The 22,319-nt window shown below is 34.5% G+C and overlaps 1 gene segment (V, D, J or C); it reads right to left on the bottom strand.

Annotated features, from left to right (window-relative positions):
- Positions 1-226: 226 nt before the first annotated feature.
- LOC309545490 (T cell receptor alpha chain constant-like) overlaps positions 227-22,319 on the bottom strand; it is a 115,036-nt gene continuing 92,943 nt past the window's right edge. Inside the window, exons 4-7 of the C gene segment in view lie at positions 6,764-7,036; positions 5,320-5,373; positions 2,320-2,427; positions 227-255 (exon numbers count right to left, since the gene is read on the bottom strand).

Raw genomic sequence — 22,319 nt, 5'->3', positions numbered from 1 at the left:
ATTCAAAGTGCATTTCTCTATGGATTGCCGAGATACTTTGGAGAAACATTGGCAAGAACTGAAACCATGAAAAGCATTTTTTTTACACTAACAGCTTTGCTTTATATCATATATACAAATCTATAGATATTACAAGTACAGAAAAAAAATAAATCCAGATCCATTTCACTGAGAAATAGCATTACAGTTTTTTTTTCCCCCCCGAAAATCTGAGGTGATATTAGACGGTAGTCCATATGTCCAGAAGATTAATTCCTATTAGGGAACAGGAACATATGATTACAATAGGAAACTCACAATAAACATAATCAAAATACATTTTGCCTAAACTTAGTTTCCTAGAGCAATCAAAATCTAAACAAATTCACATTTTAAACATCATACAAATTACTAAAGAGACTTTGCTTAATGAATGCAATTACCCAATCATATGCAAGACAAAATCCTGTTTTTTTTTTTACATATGTGCATGATTTAGTATTCTGAGGAAATGCATGTTTCCCCCTATTCTTTTGGAGTGAACATTTTTTCCTTTTTTAGTAAATACAGGTCAGTCAATGTGTAAATATAAACAGCAGAATGATTTTGTGAAAATAGAGAGTATTCACTCAGCAAAGGGAGTATTTAATAAGCTATGTAAATAGGATGACGATGAGGCCATCAACCAATCATGTGCCAGCAAAATGCTTTTTATTTTCATTTCCCTACTGAATATTTACTTATGTACTTTTTAAAAATATTAACCTGTGTTATTATTTTACCACTTGCCGCCTGAGCCAATTTTGACACTTTTTACATGCCTATTAAAAACAGCAATTTTTGCTAGAAAACCTCCAGACATTATACTTTTTTTTCTGAAAGCAGAAACCCTGGGGAATAAAATGGTGGTTGTTGCAATCTTTTTATGTTTCACAATGTTTGCGGAGCAATTTGTAAAATGCACATTTTCAGAAAATGATATACCTAAATTAATTTTAGTGCACACAAACACAATATAATATAAAAATATTATGTTGCATGAGTAAATAGGTACCAAACATGTCAACATTTAAGTTGCACACACCTGTGAAATGGCAGCAAATTACGTTACCTAAAATTGTCAATAGGCAATGCTTTAAAAGTTTTTACTGGTTGCCATTTTAGATTTAAACATGAGCTAATAATGAAATATTGCTCTCACTCTAATGGTTGCAGCCATACCTCACTGTTTGCATATGTTTTCGGGACCTACATGCACATTTGCAATTGTGCCTAAGCATGGGGGACGTGGGCACTCTAAAATATTTATTTTTATTTAAATATTATTTTTTACACTTTTTTTAAATTAAACAACACCCTTGTGATAACTTGGGCAGTGACAGGTCCTCTTTATGGAGAGATATGGGATCTATTAGACCCCTGATCCCTCCTCTGTCCTCCAGGGCACCTGATCAAGCACAGATCGGTTTGAGTGGCTGCCTCTCTTGCCATTATTGGCCAAGAAAACAATGAACTGAAACTGGAAGTGACAAATTCCAAGCTGTTTCAGGCTTCATTAATCACAGAAGAAGGAAACAAACAGATGTTCCTCCTTCTCCTTTTTTGTGTTGCTGACCTGATCACTTACAGCAGTCCCAGGCTCCTAAATGGAATAGGAAAGCCCTGGAAAAGTGGTGTGGGAGAGGGGCCCATTTCTGAGCCTTGTAAAAGTGATCAGGTAGCTGTAAAGCAGCTTGGATCGCTTTTAAAGTAAAGCCAATCACCAGCTTTAAAAAAATGACACCAGGATCAAATCTGCAGCTGCAGCAATGATCCTGGTATAACTGCTTCCAGTCAAAGACACAAATTGCTTGATTTAGAAGAGATTGTTAACTCTCCAAAAGTTCAGTTTGCTTGGTGAATACAATAAAACTCTGTTCATGTCAGCCCTCTAATCATGTGTAAAGTCCTTTTTTAATTACTCACACTTGATTGGGTAAGCATAAAAAGTCTAGTAACGTGAAGCTTAGTTCACTTCTATTATCCTATTATTTGCAAGAAAAATGCATATACAGTATATTTTTAAATTCCCCTGATATTTCCTTACTGGGTATTCAGATTAAACTCAGCTGCACCTTATTCACTAAAAGTTGAATGAACTTTATTTTACTAGGCGAACAGTCTCTACTCCTTTAGAAAATCAACAAAAAAATAGGTTTGAAGCCAAAGAGAAATCCTCTAAGAATTTAAGGACTAATCACTGCCTGAAAAAATAGCAAATATAGCACCAACACATTTATAAACATTCACTTTCCTCCGTATTCATACAATAGGGAAGTAGTCTCCAACAGTGTTACCTACCTTATGATGACCAAAGTTTTAAGGTTATGATGAGATTGAATATAATAGCTTTGGCTGTTAAAACCCTCAATCCAAGCACTGTTAGGGATTTTGTGTTCAAGCTAGGATCTGTAAAAAAGAAAGTACATTATATTGTTTTTGGTGGATACTAGTTGTTAAATCACTTAAAGCAACAAATTCACGTTGGTCATTCAGGGCTTCCTCATCATCTCCCCAGTACAACAATTAGGTTTTTGTAAGCTTTGGTGTCAATTGGTGTTAGAGTTTAGACAGAGACAGGCTCATGATGAGACTGATGATCGGACACTTAGGCAGAAGCACTGCCATATAGGGCAGTCACCTCCTCCATACCTGAAAACCCATCTACATTAGCAAGGGTTCAGAAATGTGAGGGGTGGTAAGGCAGTGTGGCTGGATAATTTACATGCCTGAAAGGTGGGCTTTGTGCAGACACTGTGACTATGAGGGATATTTACTAAAACTGGAGAGTGCAAAATCTAGTGCAGCTTTGCATAGTAACCAATCAGCTTCCAGGTTTTATTGTCAAAGCTTAGTTGAACAAGCTGAAGTTAGAAGCTAATTGGCTACCATACACAGCTGCACCAAATTCTGAGTGTTTCAGTTTTAGTAAATCTCCCCCTATGTCTCTTGAAAGGTTTTTCTTGTGGTCTTGTGGCAAGTAGGCTGATTTACTAAACAATTTGAGAATTATCCAGTCATGCTTAAATAAATCTCCTTTTTTATTTATTTCCTCTGTACATGGTTGCGTATTTATTATGAACAGGAATTTGCTTTTCACGTTATTGGATACCTGAAGTCAATATTCACAAAAAATACTGTGGGAAGATTACCAACTACTTTAGTAAAGCTGCCTCAAAATCTCAGTACTTGTGTTCATTCAGTCTGCATACCAACTGAGACAACTTCGAAAAGGTTCAACTTTCCCCATTGCATTTTTAGTGTATCAGTAACAACAGTATGTGACAGCAGGAGTGGAAATACCAGGATGACCCCTGTGTTAACAAGTAGACTCAACAAGATTCCACTTCTAATTGAAATATACCTTTTGGTTGGAGGGCCAATCCTTTTATATGAAAACCTCAATTTACAATTTTTCGTTACTTGAATACCTCTATGTTAACCCTTATGTTGTGCCTTAGTTATTGTGGCTTGTGACTCCATAATACAACTGAGATTTTTACTTCCAAGATTTAAGAATGCAATTTGTAATTGTATTTGGAAGAGAGGAAGGCACATTGTAAATTCTACATGTCCTTGTTTTAATTATATTAAAAAAATAAACTCCTTTCTTATTCTAAGGCCTCTTGCACATGATACTCCTGTTTGAGCATCTACTTTTTCAGACTTCTTTTTTTGTATGTATTTGCACGCATTTTTGCGTATATGCGTTTGCGCAAATTCGCGTGCATGTGCTCATTTGCGTGCGGATGCGTTAAAATTTATACTCGTGTTCTTGTTCCGCACGATATTTAAATGAGCATTTGTGCACATGCGTGCGCATTTGCGCGTATTTGCGCAGATGAGGCATAAATTACTGACCAAAAAAGCAGATTTTTCTATTTTTTTGAAGAATGCATGCTGCTTGTTTACATGCCTGTGTGCATAGACACATTACAAATAATGAGCTGTATTTTATTTCAGTAGAAAAAAAAGCTGTACTGAGTTTTTTCAAACTGCAGTGTGCAAGAGGCCTTAAGCTTGAACAAGTATGTTTTTTGTTTGTGTCTATCTAATCTAATTTGTGAATGGCTGCATGTACAAATGTTTAAATCTTTGTGACAAACTCCCTTTAAGATTTAAAATTTTGATGTAAACATAACATTATCATATGAGACTTTGGTCCTTGCAACAGTAAGGCCCCGTTCACACTGGGGCGATCCGACTTGGGGGGGCGACCTCTGAGGTCGCGGTGCGAGCAGCGCGCCGCGACCTCGGAGTGGCCGGCACTGACTTCATAACATTGAAGTCTATGGCGGTCGCCTCCAGGTTGCCCCAAAGAAGCTCCGGACCCTTTTTCTAAGTCGGAGCGACTTGTGTCGCTCCTATTAGAACGGGTCCGCAGCTTCCCTATGGAAGGCAACCCACGGCGACCTGTGAGGCGACCAGGTCGCCTCACAGGTCGCCTTAGTGTGAATGGGGACTAATGCTACAAATTAGAGGAAAATTAAATATTTGCTATTCTTTAGTAATAAATTAATAATATAGAACATGTCATAGAACAGTTCATTCAAAGAAGAGGCTTCTGCTGCATACATAGGGGACATTTTTAATGTCAGATCTACAATAGACTGTTAAAAGGTTACAACTATGAATAAAATATATAGTCATTGACTTTGTGTGGACATATAGAAGAGAAACTATGAAAACTATTTTATTATGTAGTTACACAGCATTAGAAATTACTCTCCACATAGGTTTTCACAACATGCACATATTCCCATTGAAGTTCACATATGGTCTTGACACGTTTCAGGAATCCTTCTTCAGGAGCACATGTGACAGAATCAGTACACTGTAACCCACTCCTAATCTTTAACAGACTACAATCAGCCAGTAGGTTAGACTGGAATTCATAGCATGTGTATGTTGCCCATATAGGTGCAAATAAGTAAGCCATGGTGAAGCCACTGCCTCTCGGGTGGAAAGTTCAGGTACATTCAGTAAACAGCCAATGACCCAATGTGAACAGCAATCTAGACCTTATGTGAGTAAGTCACCATAAAGACAGCATGGTAGTCAAAGTAGTTAAGGCACATATATTCCAAAGAGGGGACTCTTGATAAGTATCTTAGAAACAAATGCAGTTCACATGAATCCAGCCTGTAACAGATTTTTAACGGTAAATAATAAAGTTGTTTTTATTGTACTCAGTTTATCTTCTATCTCTTCTCTTCTATATGTCCATACATATGTGACTGCATATTCTGTTCATAGTTGTACATGATTTTCTAGTATAGATATTGTGGAAAGGTAACTTACTTGTTTGGAAATTCTCATTGATGGAAATTGATGAGCAAGTCTCTTCAGTGTCATCTGAAAAATATAATAGGTTATTAGATAACAGCTAAATCCCACAATAATTCACATAATAGCTCCAACTTTATTTGTAATCATAATATAGCTTAGGCAGGTTATCTCTGACCTCTATAGCCACAAATTACTTTTAAAGGAACATCATTCTATGCCTTCTAAATGACTTATAGATGGGCCATGACAACGTTTGTGGCTGGTTTAGTAGACATGGTCATATATGGGTGGCTGCAATGGCAGATATATAGGATCTGGTAAGATCCCTTCTAGGGGTTGATTTACTAAAATTAGAAAATGCTAAATCTGGTGCAGCTGTGCATGGTAGCCAATCAGCTTCTAAGTTCAGCTTTCTCAATAAAGCTTTGCCAATAAAACCTGGAAGCTGATTGGTTTCTATGCAGAGCTGCACCAGATTTTGCACTCTCCAGTTTTATTAAATCAACCCCCTAATGTTCCCTTCCATCAACTATGAAGACCGGTCGATATCTGTGCAGATACTGACTGGCCAGTATGGGAGAAGTGGTTACAGAGGAGCTAAAACTACGTGTCTATGCACAAATACATGCTCTTTCATAAATAATATATATGATTACTACTGAATGTTTCATTACTTCTGTCCACCATAAAGTCATTGCCAATAACTTAGTTAAATACCTAAAACTTTCATGTGCTCCCAATGGTAATGCTGTCGAAGGACTCAGGGCTTAACAGAGACCAGTATTGTCTTAGGCATTTATTATATTTCAATAATAGTTCTGGCATGTTATATTCTGGCTTTATATTCATTTTTTTTATTTTTAGTGTTTATAGCCAATATTTGCTTAGCCAAATAGAAAATTACTTTTTATGCACATGCCTCACTGCCAACTCTTGCATTGTTTGTGGGGGAGGCACGGAGATATTGGGCTCAATTTATTCAAGGAAACCAACATTTGCAATATGCAAAGTTAGGAACAAAGGGTTTACCTTGATCATTAAACAAAGTGAATATTAACTTTACTAAGAAAACATTCTCTAATCCTTTCGTAAATCCTTTATTAAATGTCTTAGGCTGCAGACAGTTTTATTTCAACCAGCAGGGCTCAGGTCTTCGTACCAAAAATCCAACCAGGAGTTACACTTGAGTAAAGCCTAGTAAACACGGACAGAATGTTGGGCGACATCGGCAAATTTAACCCGCTGGGTTGAATGAAAAAAAACTAGTAGTGTGTACGAGGCTTAACTCCTTTACTTGTGTTTGTGTTTAGGAGTGAATTACAATATATATGTTCTACTCATTTTGTATTTGTAATGCAGTCAACAATTTTTTTGGGGACATCCAGTATCTATAAAGGATATCTTAGTCTATGTGAATCTATTTTATTTTAGCAAAAGTGAACTGTGATTTAATTACCTGTTTCCGATTCTGCATTGAAATGTTCATCACCATATTTCCCAGCACAAAAAACATCTTTGTTGTTATCCCATATGACTGCACTATATCTCCAGACATCATTTGATGAGTTGTCCAACACAGCCACATCATTCAGATTTGTTTCTTTCTCATCAATCGTTACATTTTTGTTGGGGCTTGGAAAATCTGTGATAAGGCACACCGAATTTGGCAGATTTTCATCTAATTTAGAAGATTTCAATTTGTACACGGAGGGGATTTGTCGCGGTGTTTCTGCAAATAGAAAAAGAAGATGAAATTGAGTATCTAATTCCTGTTCAAAGTTATCAGGACATCTATTTAATAAACATCTTAACAATAAAGAATCATCAAGGAAGTTGTCTTTTGTAGTTATGATTGTATTTTCTTTAGTTATGTTTTCCAAGTTGAAAATGAGTCTCAAGAAATGAAAATGACATAATATAAAAACTAAAAAGAAGTACATTTCATACAAACATTGTGTTTAGACTTTCTTGCCTATTGTCGCAACACTGCCACATTTCTGATTTTTACTAAATCAGTGTTTTCCTTACACAATTTATAAATCATAAAATACAAGTAAAGACCCCCACTGCAAAAATGAGGATATCATGCTGGATCATTATCTGGTATATGCAAAAGATGGATACACTATTATGCATGATATGAACATAATCAAAATCTGTTAATCTAGATTACCAACATAAAACATGCATATCTAGTTATGATTTTAATGTATGGATTATGAAGAGCTCTAATGTTGGCCATGCAAGCATAACTTCTTTGACAACTTCAGCCTACTTCAATGAGTTTTCACTACAATAATGACCGGATGAATAAATGCAACCTACTACCAACATTTTCTATCGGCACCATGAACACCATGAAATGGTCTTTTGTGTTGGTGGCAGACCACCTCAATCCACTTGGTTGTTGTTGCAACTGATAGCTGGTATAAAATTATCACAATTGCCTGAAAATGTGTATGTGGCTAGCTTAATATTATTATACTGATAAAACTAAATTCTATATCACTTACTTTGACAACACTAGCAGTGCAGGTCCATGGAGAAATGTGACCTTATTTATGCCATAATCAACACAGTGCTTACCACCCCAACATAAACAATAGGGTATGAACATAATGAATGACACTCAAAAGTAGTACCCAATTATTTAGTTTATCAAAAACTGAAATATACTGTGGCATCCATACAATAATAATAGTAATCTATACACAGACTCATTACTACTTTTAGGCACATGGAAAAGATATCAGATACATTACTCTTACATTTTTCTGAAATAATCTATCATGCATGGACTCACATGTTATGATATAAATCTTCCTTAAGTGTGCACATTAAAATGAAAGGGCACATTATTGAAAAAAAGATAGCGAATCCCCATATAAGAGAACCAGCCACATAAGACTTACTTAGAGTAACAGACAGAATAGTTCCTCTGGCAAATAAGTTTCCTTAGACCCTCATAATCACAGTGTTACACTTCCTTACACTCTGGGCTTAAGAGCAATGATATACAATGATGTTCTATTACCTAGGACTAACACATTTTTATTAATTATTGCATTCAAAATAGTTAGATATAAGATATTTTATTATTGGCTCTATTGACCACTGCTATTTGCGGTGGCCAAATAAATCCACTTAAAATGATTCTTGGCAAGTTCCTTTATCTCTTCTAACATATGTTTTCAAGTTCACCAGAGGAAAGTAGAAAAGTAGGTCCATGACTCAATGACCCGAATGTTTGCATTGTTTTTATAGAAGAAACCAATTTTTGGTGTTCATATGAACATTTATTTCTAAATAGCAAGCTACCTTGTACCTAATTTATTTATTTTGTTTAAACACCACGTGTTTTATTGTAATTATATTACTGATATATTGCTATGAGTGTTGATCACTGAAAATAGTAAATAAACAAAGAGACTGTTAAAGCCCCACTCTGGGCAGCAAAAACAAATTACACTTGCTATGCAGCCACCCTGCACTATATACTTGCTATGTCCAGGGGTAGAGGAATAAGCTGTAATACTTACCGTATTCCTTTGCGATGGTAGGCTTCCACCATGCTCTTCAACTGGTCCTCTGAAGCAACTTCTCTGAGGTGCTCTGTCCTGTGGTGTTTAACTCTGACATCATCATGTACAATGCAGGACCAGCAGGCCTGCATTGTATGTTAGGACAGTGAGGCCCACCCACAACTCTGAACCCTTGAAAGAAGAGGACATTGTTGGCTGCCTAGGAAGTTAGGAATAATGTAAGGATTATAGATTGTTCCTCTACTCCTACACACAACTAACCCTGGTAGTGTGGGGGGTCCCATTGCAAAGTTTTTGTTTTTTTTAATTCCGGGATTTCAGCTCTAAAAACAATATTTGGTAACTAGACTTTTAGGCTGATTTAATGCCCAAACTAAAATCAAGCATGAAAATTAGGTACATACCAGGTTTTACCTTCACATTTGTTACTGAACCAAAGATGAGATTACTATAACTGCTATAATCACACAGTGCTATGTATTACATTGCCTCTTTACCTATACTGAGAAAAATATGGGACTGCTTTTGCTGACCTCCTTGTGAAGGTTCTAATTGAGTTGCCTCTTTCTGGCTTCACTATTTTCTAGGACACTGACCTTGTAAAATTATTTTTAGAACACTCATGATCAGCATATTTGTGCCGCATTAAAGACCCAAAAAGGAACTCATAAAAGCTGGTCAATTAGCATTCTCAAAAGAAACAGTCAGCAAAGGCAGCCAGTGTATTTTCATCCCTAAAGGTTTCCTTTAAAATTATACTTCTCATGATGACTAATAGCAGTTTTGAGAAAAATAATTTTGTAAGAACTCAAAGGAAATTATTTCTTGCTAACGTTTCTCAAAAGGCATGTATACTTATGTACTCATCCAACTATCTCTGTACCCACAGATTTAATATATTTTAGTGTTTGCTAAATCATTCATTAATGACAAAAATATGTTTTTCAACTCACTCATAAAACAACAGGTGACAAAATCACTGAGAACTTTTTAACATATATATATATATATATATATATATATATATATATATATATATATATATATATATATATATACATATATGTATATAGTTATCATTTATGTAAACCAGCTTTCCTCAAATTTTCAAGCACATAAACCCTTAAAAGAAACTCTCATTGAGGACCTCCTTTTCAAAATGCTAGCTGTCTGGCTGTTTCTGGTCTCAATCGTTTTTAAATACCTAACCAGGTATTAGCATGCAGAATATTACATCAGAGTAAAATCATGATGTGTGTATTTTTTGCAGGTAACTAAAGCAAAAAAAAAAAAAATGCTTTCAACATGACAGCCATGACCCCCTGCTTCAGTTCCTTATAAAAAATCAGCCAGGCAACTAATGTTTTCCAAAAGAAGAGATAAACAATGAGAGCTTTCATATTTTCTTATTGCAGGACTCCTTTAGGATGTCTGGGCTTGGATACGAATAGTTCTGCGTACATGACCCACCTATAAGATTATGCGCAACATATTAAATAAAATGTATAGAGTAAGGCTTTGCTACTGAAGGTAAACTTACCAAGTGTTACCTGTATTTGAGTTCCTTGTCCAAATATAAACTTGCCATAATTATTTGCACAATGAGAAACAGCTTGGCAAGAATACCTATGTTGGCATATATACATATGGCAGAACTGCTCATTGGGACTAGATTGGAAAGCTGGTTCACATAATTTGTCTATTTCTCATGATTATTTCTTGTTAGGAATATAGCCTCAGTTCACAAAGCTTTACAAATGGATGAGGGTCTTTATTTTCAACCATGTAACTCAAAATAACTTTAAAAAAAAAAGGAAATTTATCCTGGTGCTTTTTGTGAATTAAGCCTTATGTGTACAAAGTGATATACATGCAAAAACTGCAATCAAAATAAATTTGAATCGAGTTTAAATTCAGCTTCTGCACAAAGTAGTTTCCTAAAAACAATTGCTTATTTTTTTAAATGATTCTTTTTATATAGATGTAATAGAAAAGGTGCATGCTTAAACTTTACTATGTGTATCACATTAAAAAAATGTCAAATTTTGTGAATCCCATTATTTGAAATGCACAAATATTTAATACTGCAAAGTTTACCTAGTCAGTTAATAGTATTGACTAAACTGATATTACTGTATATAAGGGGCTATGGTACTCTAAAGTTCACCTAAGTGAGTTTTAAGTAGTAGCTAATGTGAATTAAAGGGTACCAGTGTTGATAGGATTATGGGATTATGGCAGCTGACATTTCTTTTTTCTTTTTAAGTATGCATGGTTTGGGCCTGTAAGTGGATCCTGACTTAACTACCTTCAGAGTCAGAGCTCTTGAATATGCATTCAACTTGTGAAGTCTGAAAAGACCTGCATATCAAGTTAGTGTCAATAATTTACCAGGGGATTAGGCTACAATGACAGCCACAAATTTTGCCCCATCAAAAACATATCAGTAATGGCAGTGCCCACATTTTTTCCTCGCAGGTAACCCTTTATTATAAAGCAAAGTAAATTCATGAAGAATTGTAATGATTTCCTCATTTAACACAAATCAGTTTTAATGTATTATAAAGCTTAAATACCTGGATTAACTGTCAGTTTTGTTCCTATTCCAAAAATATTTTTTCCATATGCTGCACCTGAATACACAGTGCTAGACACTAATGCAATAATATGCTATCATTCACTGAATCAAATCCATATATTCTTTTAAGATGCAAATATAAAAAAAAGTAGGATCTGTAAGCAGATCAGTGTAGTCTTGAAGCCACTAGATACATTTTTGGAGCTAACAGGTTTTCATGAACATCATTATAAACATTGGTTACTTGTGTCTTGGGATTTACCTAACCTTCTCTAAATACAAATTTGCATTGCCTATTCATTTTCACACAATTAATTATTATTGAGAAATTAATTGAAAAATGCTTTCAACAACTACTGTTGTTTTTTTTTTTTTACTACAGTGTATAATTCTTGTCTGATTTGTAAATCTTGTCTATATTTTCAATAATAAAAAGGATAATTGATAAGATGGAAACTTACCTGGCTTCACAACAAGTTTGGTTCCCTTTCCAAATACCAATTTATCATAAGTATTATCACAGTGATAGATGGCATAGCAAGAACAGCCATCCACTTTGTCTACCCCTCAGTCCCAGACCGGTTTGTTAGAAAAAATATTAACTTGTTTTCAAACCATAAATAAACTAAACATTTGTTTTGCCATTTTTTTCTAAGGTTATCTTCAAAATTCCAAATATAGGTCTACAAGGGAGTTGAGCAGTTCTGTATTTCTGCATGAATAATATGCCACAAAAAAGAAAATGCTATAGGCATACAAGTCTAGTAGTAGAACTGTTTGTCTCAATATTATTGCAGTGGTATTTCACCAATCCATCCATCCATCCAGCCTTTCATCCATCTATTTATCTATGTGGAGAACATAAGCTCATCATACTGCTTTCTCTTTGTCTGGCTTTAGGGTCAACATATTTCTGGTAATTCCAAGACATTTCCAGGTCAGATTGGAAGTATAATTTCCCACCATGCTGTTCATTTTTAATAGAGCTTGGCAAAACACACACAGTATCATCTTATCTAAAGTTCAAAAATGACCTTGCTTGGTACCTATTAATAGGAAGGTGCATTGACTCTATGTTGAAAAACTTAGCTTGTCAAACATGGAAGCATAACAGTCTTAAGGTAAACATTTCTTCTAATGTATAGCATTCCACACTGGCCATTACTGCATTAGCCTGGTTAAGAATTTAGATTTATTGGTAAATCATAACCCTCATCTAAATGCATAGTTCACACAGATTTACCACAGTTATAAGTAATAGTTAAAGTTAAGTAATATTTTTAACTTTAGATCTTTAATTTCACATAACATTATTGAATCACATTTTAACTAACAATATATTTTAAATAACTATGTTGTTAACCACTTGCCGACTGCCTAACGCCGATCTACGTCGGCAGTCAGCCCCTCACAGGCAAAGTGACGTAGGGCTACGTCACTAGCTTGTGAGGGTCTAGGGAGCGAGCGCGCGCCCCCGGAGGCGCGCTCCCGCTCCCGCGTGGTCACGGACCCCCCCGGGCGTGTGACCGGCGGACCCGATGTCCGCCGGTCACTCGGCGATCGGCGGGGGAGAGGGAGAATGTCAGGCAGCTTGTGTAAACAAGCTGCCTGTCATTCTCCTTGCTGTTAGGATACTGATCACTCGGATCTAGTATGTAGATCTGTTGATCAGTGTCCATACAGCTCAAGCCCCAGCCAATCACAGTAGAAAGCACGCCCCTAGGGATACACACAGCCCCTCCCTCCCAAATAAAGTTAACCCCTTCACTACCAGTGTATTTTTACAGTAACAGTGCATATATATAGCACTGATTACTGTAGAAATGTCACTGGTAACCCCAAAAGTGTCAAAAATGTCAGTCAAGGGTCCGATCTGTCCGCCCCAATGTCGCAGTACCGCAAAAAAAATCGCAGATCGCCGCCATTACACGTTAAAAAAAAAAACAACAAAAATGACAGAAATCTTTCCCTTTGTTAGTAAACGCGATAACTTTTGCGCAAACCAATCAAAATATGCTTTTTGCGATTTTTTTTACCAAACATAGGTAGCATAAAACAAATTGGCTGAAAAAGTAAAAAAATTTTGATTTTTAAATTTTTTTTTTGGGGAATTTCATATAAAAAAATGTGAAAAATATTGCTATTTTTGCAAAATTGACGCTCTTTTTTTGTTTATAGCGCGTGATCAAAAAATCGCACAGGTGATCAAATACCACCAAAAGAAAGCTCTGTTTGTGGGAAAAAAAGGACGCCAAATTCGTTTAGGTACAGCGTCGCACGACCGCGCAATTGTCCGTTAAAGTCACGCAGTGCCGAATCGCAAAATACCCCCTGGTCGGAATGGGGGTAAAATCTTCCGGGGCTTAAGTGGTTAAACTACAATTCCAACTGAAATTTGTGCAACCTTCTTTTAAATGGTTACTGCAGAGACAGCTCAGTAATTCTACTTTCATCTTTTTTTAAATTACATCTATACCCATTTTTTTTAAATTTTGGATAGAATGTAAAAAATTTAGAACCCCAGTCAGGTTTTACTGTTACTCTGTAACTCTGTACTCTGTTGGCTCTGTTACGCCCTATTCACACTTGTGCAACTTTGGACAACAAAGTTGCATGACAAGTTGTACCTCATGTTTTCCAATGATAACAATTTATATATGTTTGACTTAAAGTCACAACAACTTCAAAGTAGTTCATGCACTACTTTGGTCTGACTATCATGCAACATAAGGTCCATAGACTTCAATTTTAACCCTCAAATGTTGCATTAAAGTCATACCGGACAGAAGTTCTCATCCTTCCCCACTATAAATCCAAAACTGTAAAAAGCTTTCCTCTATAGATAAACTTGAATTTTTTTACAGATGCCAAATTAATGGTTTCCCCAAAATTCTATACTTGTTACCAAGAGTTGTGTTCCAGTTACAAAAATTATCTGGATCCCTTCTCCCGAAGCTCCACAGTGCTAACTACCACTGCAAAAATTGGTCACTTTTAGTAGGAATAAACACTAGGTTACTGATTAGGCTAAAATTGTTGATGCTCATACCTTTTACAATGGAATATTTAAAAAGGCTTCAAACATATGCTAGTAAGATTTTACAATATTATGTTTTCTCAAAGGTAAATATCTAAACAAACAGGTTTAGGATCTCTTGTGATTTTATTCTGTACCCAGATCAAGTATTTTACAGCAAATAATTAATTTAGTATCACAAAAGTAACTCACAAATAATGACAGATAAATGTATCCCTTTTCCAAATATAATCTTCCTCCAGTCATTAGAAACACATTGCTACGCACCATGTTAAGAATAAGTCAAAGCTAAGCCATAGACCAGTTCCATGTTTAACATAATATTTGTTAATTTAAACTGACATCCAAAGGTTGGTTTCGAATGCAGGCACTTGTTCACATACATTTTACTAGGTGTTTTAGAGTAGTGTGCAGAGTGGATGGTAGTTATAAAAAAAAAGTAAAAATCCAAAGTCATCCGATTTTTAGAACTTTCACTGGACAAACTATGCATTCAGAAAAAACTCATATGTATTAATATTTTTTTTTCTAAAATAAAGTACATCCAGTCACTTAAAGTTCATTTCCGAACTGCACAATAAGCTGCAGGAGCTCAGAAATTGCCTTAACTGTAAGAACTCCCAATGATGGGATATTGGGATATCTCTTTATTTTTAGTGTTAAAAAAAAAGTTCAGGGGAAATTATTATTTATAATATTTTACAGTGAAATATTGATTTTTTTGTTAAATCATGTGACATTTGAATATGTATTCAAATGTACACCACAGCAGTGGACACAATAATAACAGATTAAGTTTTTAACTTTCATGACAATACAACATTTTACCCTAAACAGTTTCATTTTTGTATTACATTATTACAAAACACCATTTTTGATAATAACTTACTGGGCTTAATCAAGAGTTCGGTTCCTGATCCAAATATCATCTTTGCCCCAAAAGTATTATCACACTGAAACAACCTATAACAATAAACCTATATTGGATGTTATCTATGAACAGGACAATTACTTGCTAGGTAACTATCTGTTTATGATTTTTTCTCTTGTCTGATCAGTATCTGCTCTGATATCCAACCACCAGGAGTTCCAAATCAGGAGTTCCAGTAACCACTTTTACCTGTCTGTAAAATTGTTTTTTTTATCCCTACATTGTTCTCCCAAATTATAAAACAATCACGTGATTCAATCTGCTAATGGGATTAAAAAATGTATTTAGTTAATTACTCATGATGACCAAGTCTTTGATCTATAAATACCTATGTCAATCAATAAATACCATTTTATCAACATGGTATTTTTGTTACATCTTTAGATTCTGTTAGCTATAATGGTTGGGATGCTAGGTTTCATAAATAAAGGTGTTATTTGAATTAGAGAGTATATGATAATAAAAATAATAATAACAACAATAATGATAATAATATAAATTTGCTTTTAAAATGCACTAATGTTCTTACCACGTGGCCACAATTATTTGCAATTATGCTAGTTATCAGTTCCTCTTAGAGTGTCTACAGAATTAAAAGGCATATTATTATGCTGGATGCTTAACCTTTTGTTTTAATCACTACAGTTTTTTTCTGATTTGTGGAACTCTCTAAATTAGTTGTAGCAATTCTGGCAATTACATTTTTGATCATTTAAATGTGTCTCAATCCCAAACATGGTAACCTAAATTTTGCATCCATAGATAGTAGTTTAATGGTAAAAGTTATGGCCATAATTACCTAATTTAATTTACTGATTTGATTTGTAGAACTATTTGACTAGTGGTTTCTGTATTACACCACTGTACTAGGGGTTTGAAGCCTGTATGTTATTTGTATATTATTTTGGTGGATATAATATCTTAAACAAAGGTCTAATAGCATTATTTCAGTATTACTTTTTAATACTCACTTGGTCTCACGGTTACTTTGGTTCCTGATCCAAATATTAGCTTGTAACTACCAAAATCACACAGTGATAAATTCTATACCAATTACCTGTACAGCATATCAATGTTAACCTCAAGCTAAGGTCTTACTATGCTGAATTTTCCAACTCATCTGTGACAAATAAGAATTTTAAATTCTCATCACTGTGTGCCTTTTGTCTTTTTTTTTTTTCATTTTCTGAGTGCTATGTTTTAAACTTTTATTGAGGAAAAAATGTACCACCCACCCAGAAGATTTGGCTGCATCGTAGAAACTGATCCTCAATATTTCTTAGAACCCTGCTGATTCTTCTTTGCATTGATAAAAAATGGTATTTATAACACTCCATTGCAATGATATATATATTTTTTTAAATAACTTTGGAATTGCATGATTGTCAGAAGTTATGTCAGAAATACTTAATTACTTTGAACATAAATTTAAAGAAAATGTCTTTCTCTGAAAGAATGACATCCAACATTACAATTGGAGGCTATATGGGCATGTTCTGAACCTGAGATTTAAAACCACAATCATCAATGTAAATCACTGTGATAGTTTTACTAGAAAGACCTATGTTTGACATTCCGGGCATGTATATTAACAAGTAATTCTGTGAGTAATAATCCAAATTCCTTATTTTGTTATTTTTTTAAAATTAAGGATGCTATTTTCTTTATGTTTTATCATCATTATTATTATTATTATACCTATTATCATCACTGTGGAGTTTATTGTTATTTATAATATAGTATGTGTTCCATTTATCCAAAGAGCAAAAAAGCAAATATAAACTATGAGCAGAAATAGCATTGTAATGTATGTAAATTGTTGAATGAAAAACGTATGTATATTGACTTACTAGGTTTAATATTTAGCATAGTTCCAGATCCAAATATCACTTTCCATCCACCAGTATTTGCACAATGATACATGCCATTACACTTCAGCTACCCATCGATGTTAGCTAACAAGGAAATGGCTGGTATGCCCTTTTGTAAAAGAGATTTAGAAATCTTTAATATGCATTTAATAGTACAACTGTATGTTTTATTTGTTGTATTTTTTTAATATTTTTATATTACTGTTAATTTCTAACTAGTTAAAAAGGCTTAAAAATCAATAGGGAAACGTACTTTTAATGTTCTAAATTAACTGAAATCCATAGCTATTTTTTTTTGATGGGCTGACGATTTGGTTCATTTTAAATAGACTATGAGCCTCATGTCCATGGGGAGAGCCAGGCATAAGAAATCAGTCAGGTTGTTTTTTTTTAACTGTCCACTAATCTATATCTAAATTTAGACACTAAAACTTTGTATAATAGTCAAAATTTGTGCTATTTGCATTGACACAGTCTCCAAAGACTATAACAACTAAATGCAGAAAGAAATGTAAATTTTACTTATTTTTCCTTAACCACACTGGATGCCTAAGGCCTTGGTTTTCACATCTAACATAATGCTTATATTTGTATTTACCCCCAAGTTAGCTGTTTTATTATGTATAGTTAATAACTGTGGGTTAATTGTGATACCACTGGTATTGCAATAATCAATGGTTGATTGAAAGTTGATTAACTAAAACTGGAGAGTGCAAAATATGGCATAGCTCTGCATGGTAGCCAATCAGCTTTTAACTTCAACTCGATCAATTAGGCTTTGACAAAAAAAAAACTGGAAGCTGATTGGTTTCTATGCAGAGCTACACCCGATTTTTCACTCTCCAGTTTTAGTAAATCAATCCCAATATGCCTTACATCTATAAAGTCAAACTTAATGGTTTTCATTTATGTAGGTACCTACTATACCTACTGTATAAAGCACAGTTTTGTTTTCCAAAGTGCATACGTTGCTTCTCTGGTTCCAAAATTTGGAGATGATAGAGGAGTATCATAGAGGAGAGCATTCACTAAGCAAATTAAGTAACAAAATTTTTAAAAAAAAGTTAGGCCATGTTCCCTTTGAATACCCAATGGGGGAATCAAGAAAAAATAGAATTGTGCCTTGCATGATATTGGATGATTGACAAGAACCCAGCTATGCTTTATTTAATAAGCTCAGTAAATAGTTTGAATTCCCTTAGTCAATCAACTCCGATGTTTCTCACACCTTTAAGTTATCATTACAGTTTGTTATAATAATGTTGTTTTAGGTCCAGAACGCAAACCAATGCATAAACATTACATATGTCTATGGCAACAAAGACCTCCATTGTTCTCAAAATACTTTTTTTAATTGCAGTACATTTTTGGTGCATAAAATAAAGCTTTACTAAAAAAAGGTTTAATAAACACATGGAATTTTACTTACTAAGTATGACTGTCAGCACTGTCCCTGTTCCAAATAATAGTTTGCCACCAGCAAAATTTGCACAATGATATGTGCCCTGACAAATAACATGAGAGTTTCTTCCTCTGCATATACAATGATGGCAATTTACCATATTTTTTGACAGAGTTACACAGCCATGTCAGACTTTTTTTTATTATGAATGTGCAGACTTAGGAATACAGGAATACAGAGGAGAAATTTTTTTGACTATAACTAAGAGAAGTTATAAGCATGTATGATAGTAATAAACTACCCCAGCATAAAAACATAATAGGATTGCTTTACTTAAAGAGTAATTAATTTTCACTTAGCAAAGTAAACACTTAGCCTAATATTGTATGTGTGAAAATGTTTTCTTCCACCATATAAAAGTAAAATACTGTTTTCCTTTTTTAAATTCTCTTGAACATGATTGGGTATTGGCGAACATCGTGTCACTCTATTCCAAAAAGCTAGCTGAACATTTTGTTTTAAGCATTTGCCATTCAGGATTTCAGTAAAATCATTTAACTTAAAAGGGGAAAACTGTCATTTATGGTACATTTATGGTTCGCATGCAAAGAGCTGCTCAAAATGAATGAATCTTGTCAGAGTCTTTAAGAGATTTTCCATTCTAAGTAAATGGCCAGACCTGGCCATATACTATACTATATATAAACTGATTTTTAGTTTGTATTCCTGGCCATTTAGAGGTATAAAAAAGGCATCAGTAACCACATACACGTATTGTGTATATACTGTTTGATAGTTTTTTCTATGCTGCCCAGTATCTGACTAGATGACAACTTTGGGGGTGGACAGAGAGTAACCAATTAACATATTGGATCTAAACATGCCCTTTTTGCCAATCATCAGCCTGGAAATGGGCATTTTAGAATGTATTTAAAGCAGGGATCTTCAAACTACGTCCCTCCAGGTGTTGTGGAACTACACATCCCATGAGGCATTGTAAAACTCTGACATTCACAGACATGACTAGGCATGATGGGAATTGAAGTTCCTGAACAACTGGAGGGCCATAGTTTGAAGACCCCTGATTTAAAGACAAAACCTTTTTTGTATGGGACAGGGTAGTGAATGGTAAAAACCTTCTCTTACCTTCTTGTCCTGTACACTCAAATGGAAGTGCAAATGATCCTTCCAAAAATCACCTCTTGGACCATTAGTATGGTAACAGGTGTCCCCATTGAAAGATTTACAATGTTCTCATTTTTTGGTGAAAGCTCTAATATGTTGTTTTTTTCCCATCAAAAGTGGTGGTACAAGGAACAATATCCAGGGTGAATCTCTCTAGGAGGCACATATACAGCAATAAAACCCTGACAGATGTTTTAACTTTTCCCTACTCTGTTCATAACAAACTAAATAAACCAAAAAAGTTTGGGTTTTATTTTTACTTTACCAGTTTGAGTAATATTCAATTAATATATAATATATATTTTTGATTGTGTTGTTCTTTAAAATAGAAATTGCTCCTGTTAAATTATTAAGTACAAAATTACATCTTTTAATCGCATCAATACAGATCATGTATATAATATATATGTCAAGATCACTTAACCATCATATTCCTAACATAAAAAATAGTTCAACATTGGTTATTTACTTACTAGGCAACACAGTCAGCTTTGTGCCAGATCCGAATATGTACTTCCATCCAACATTATTCACACTGCTAGAAACCCCTCTACACAAACAACCCTTGGGGGCTACTTTAAGCACAGTTTTCACCCAAGATTTACTCATTTGTCTAATAGGGATTCAATCTGAAAAATTCATTCATCCTGAAGCAAACATGCGTGAATCTAATATGAGAAAATTTATAAATAGACCCCTTGATGTACACAGAGATAAACAAAATGTAGGATCTGAATACTAATATGCTTCTCTTCCATCTCAAAGCACATTTGGATTTGTAGTCTACCACTGCACTAATATATTTAATTTTACTATATTTTTTTAAGTTGCTAAGCTTGGTTCCAATTTTCCCCTTCTTTTAAATGTGTTTCCACTAGAGCATGATGATAAACCTATGTAAATTACAATCCATTTATTGAATTCCAGAAATTACATTTTTGATTATTTTAGTGCGTCCCCAACTCAAACATGGTAACCTAAATCTGGCATTCCAAGATAACAGTGACATGGTAAACGTTGTTGACGTTACTGATTTGATTTGTGGAACTCTCTGACTAGTGGCTTCTGTATTTTACCATGTACTGAGATTTTGAAGCCTTTATGTTATTTGTATAATATTTTGGTGGAGATAATAATTTATACAAAGCCATAATAGCTTTATTCCAGTAATACTCACTTGGTCTCACGGTAACTTCAGTTCCTGCTCCAAATGTAAGCTTGTAACCACCAGAATCACACAGTGATAGATTCTGTATCATTTACCTGTACATTATTCCAATGTAAGCCCCATGCTGAGGTCTTACTAGGCCTGATTTTCCAACTCATGCGTGGCAAGTAGGAATTTTAAATTCACATCACCGTTTGCCTTTTGTCTATTGATTTACATTTTCTGAGTGCTAAGTTTTAAACTTTTATTGAGGAAAAAACCTTTCCACCCACCCTGGAGATTTGGCTGTATAGTAGAAACTGATCCCCAATATTTCTTAGAACCCTGCAAATTCTTCTTGTCATCAGTAAAAAATATATATTTATGATCCTCCACTCTGCTATGTTATATTCAAGCAAATGTTTATTTGCAGGGGGTAGTGATGCCAGAAATCCCTAATTACTTCAAACATTATTGTAAAGAAAATATATTTCTCTGAAAGAATGATATCCATCTTTACAATCAGAGGGTATAGGGGGGAACTATAAACAGGGTTTTTTGTTTTTTTTTTAACCACAGCCATCAAGATCAATCACTGTGATAGTTCTATTATTTTTTTATTATAGGATGCTATTTTATTTATCATTATTATTACCATTATCACCACTGTTAAGTCTGTTGTTATTTCCTTATTATGTTATTATGCTTTGTGTTTCATTTATCCAAAAAGCAAAAAAGAAATATAAACTATAAGCAGAAATAGGATCGTAATAAAATAAATAAAAACTATTTATTGAAAAAATGTATGTATATTGACTTACTAGGTTTAATATTTAGCATGGTTCCTGAGCCAAATATCAATTTCCTTCCACCTGTACTTGCACACTGATACATGCCATTACACTTCAGCTACCCATTGATGTTAGCTAACAAGGACATGGTAGGTACATGCTTTTGTAAAAGAGATTTAGTAGTACAGCTGTGTTTTAAAATTTTTAAATAATTACTTTTTTTTTTACAGTAAATCCTTATCTAGTTTAAAAGGACTAATTGTCCATAGGGAATTGTTGTTTTAATGTAATACATTAACTGAATCTCATAGCTATTTTGTCTGTAGGACTGGCTATTTAGTTCTTTTTTAAGAAAAAGGAGGGCCAAAGCTATTTTGGCCCCACTTCTCCTATAGATCAAAGAACTGCACTTCGTTCTGTGACCTGTTTTTAGCTGACAGTGGCCTAAAGCACACTGTCCGCTGATGTCTCTCAGTCGGTCCCGACTTTAATTCAGGATCTACCCAGACGCCTGGCCTGGCAGCTGGC

The sequence above is a fragment of the Pelophylax lessonae genome (assembly GCF_965119305.1).
Source record: "Pelophylax lessonae genome assembly, chromosome: 1".
Classification (NCBI taxonomy): Eukaryota; Metazoa; Chordata; class Amphibia; order Anura; family Ranidae; genus Pelophylax; species Pelophylax lessonae.
Note: the sequence above shows the minus strand (reverse complement) of the source record. Positions and strands in the feature narration are given on the sequence as shown.